This window comes from Octodon degus, unplaced genomic scaffold (genome assembly GCF_000260255.1).
Source record: "Octodon degus isolate 3935 unplaced genomic scaffold, OctDeg1.0 scaffold00044, whole genome shotgun sequence".
Taxonomy (NCBI): Eukaryota; Metazoa; Chordata; class Mammalia; order Rodentia; family Octodontidae; genus Octodon; species Octodon degus.
The window spans coordinates 9,447,925-9,449,685 of NW_004524620.1; positions in this window are offsets into that span (position 1 = coordinate 9,447,925).

Below are 1,761 nucleotides of genomic sequence, written 5' to 3' on the forward strand. Positions count from 1 at the left end.
AGGGACCTGGGTTCGATCCCCGGGGTGCCGTGCTAGCCCCGCCCCTGGGGCATGCAGAGATAGTGATTGAGCCTGGGTGTGGTGGCACGCCTGTAATTCCAGCACTTGGGAGGCTGAAAACAGGAAGATCACTACCAGTCTGATCTGTGTAGTAAGACCCTGCAGACCCTGCACTAAATACATTTTTTTTTTACTAAATACATTTTTATTTTTTATTTTATTTTTTTAAACATTTATTTATTGGGGGGGCAGTTCAGCCCACCAGGGGCAGTGCTGGCTGGCATGTGGTGCTGGGGGATCGAACCGTGGTCCCTGTGCTTTGCCAAGCTTGTTCCAAGTACGTGCTTTAGACCACTGAGGCATCTCACCAGCCCCCTAAATACATTTTTAAAAAGACCAAAAAACCAAAACAAAACAAGCCAGATAATGGAAGTGAGTTGATATACTTCCATTGTACAACTGCATCTGGTGGATGGCTTTAAATCAGAATCCAACACTTATTTAGTTCTGCCCATTATTTTATATACCACTCTCATCCCTGCCTCTTTCCTGCATTGCACACCCATCTCAGTCAGTTTTTGTAAACCCACAAGCTAATGCTAGCCAAAACGAGTAGATAACACATGTCACTGGAGAGCTTTGAAAATGGGAAAAGGCCAACTGATGAGGCAACAGGAGACTCTTAAGACTGCCAACAAAAAGAAAGCCACATTTAAAAAGAAAATAGCAAGTTCTACTCAAATTACAGGTCCATTGCAGCAAATGATTCACATTCTCTATGTCTGCTTTATACAATACATAGTGACTAGCTACCAGCAAAGCCATGAAACCTTCAGTACCGATTCATCATGTGGAGGCAAACTACCCTGCATTATAAGACAGCTCTTTGCAGTTTTCCAAAAGAAAAAAAGTGAATACAAAGACCATAAGCAATTGTTGAAGGCAACCAACGTGTTTGCACTGGGAGCATCATGCTTGGTGACCAACGGAATGGCTAAAACTAAGAAGCCCATTGATATTGGTGAAGAGTTGATCCTGTCGTCTGCTAAGGAAATTATTGCAAACCTAGGAGAGGCTGCAGTTAAAAAGGCACATATATTCTTCTTTTGGTGAGCATCATAACTAGATAAACTGATGAGCTGGCTCAGGGTATTGAGGCATCATTGTTAGAGGGGATTAGTGGGTTTCTATAGTGCATAGTCCAAGCTGACTAATCTATTGATGTTGACAACAAGGCAACAATGCTTGTTCTTGTGCCATCCGTTTTTCAGGAGATGTGCATGAGATGAGAAAATATTATGCAAATTTTTGTTGCCAATCAATAGCATAGCTGCAGGAATATTTATGTTTTTGAATGATTACGTACAGAAAAAACTTTGTGTCAGTATGGACACATTCACAGTGGCTGCCATGAATGGAGGGCTTTCTGGTTTCACTACTTGGGTCTGAGGGATCACTTCTGAATGTGCGTCTGTACACATTGTCATCTGTGCAGAAATGACAGCTTGGTGAAATATGTCACCTGAGATTACTGCTTTGCAGGATTTGATTAAATTTATCATCCACATTAAAGTCCATGCCCTCAACTCCGTTCATACAGCTCTATGAGGCAATGGACCAGAGCACATATATCTTCTCTTATAGATAGAAGTGAGATGTCTTCTAAAGGCAGACCACTGGTCAGGGTCATTGAGTTAAAAGAGCCACTCTGTTGATTTCTTTTATTTATTTTTTTTAAATTATTTATTTATTTATTTTAAC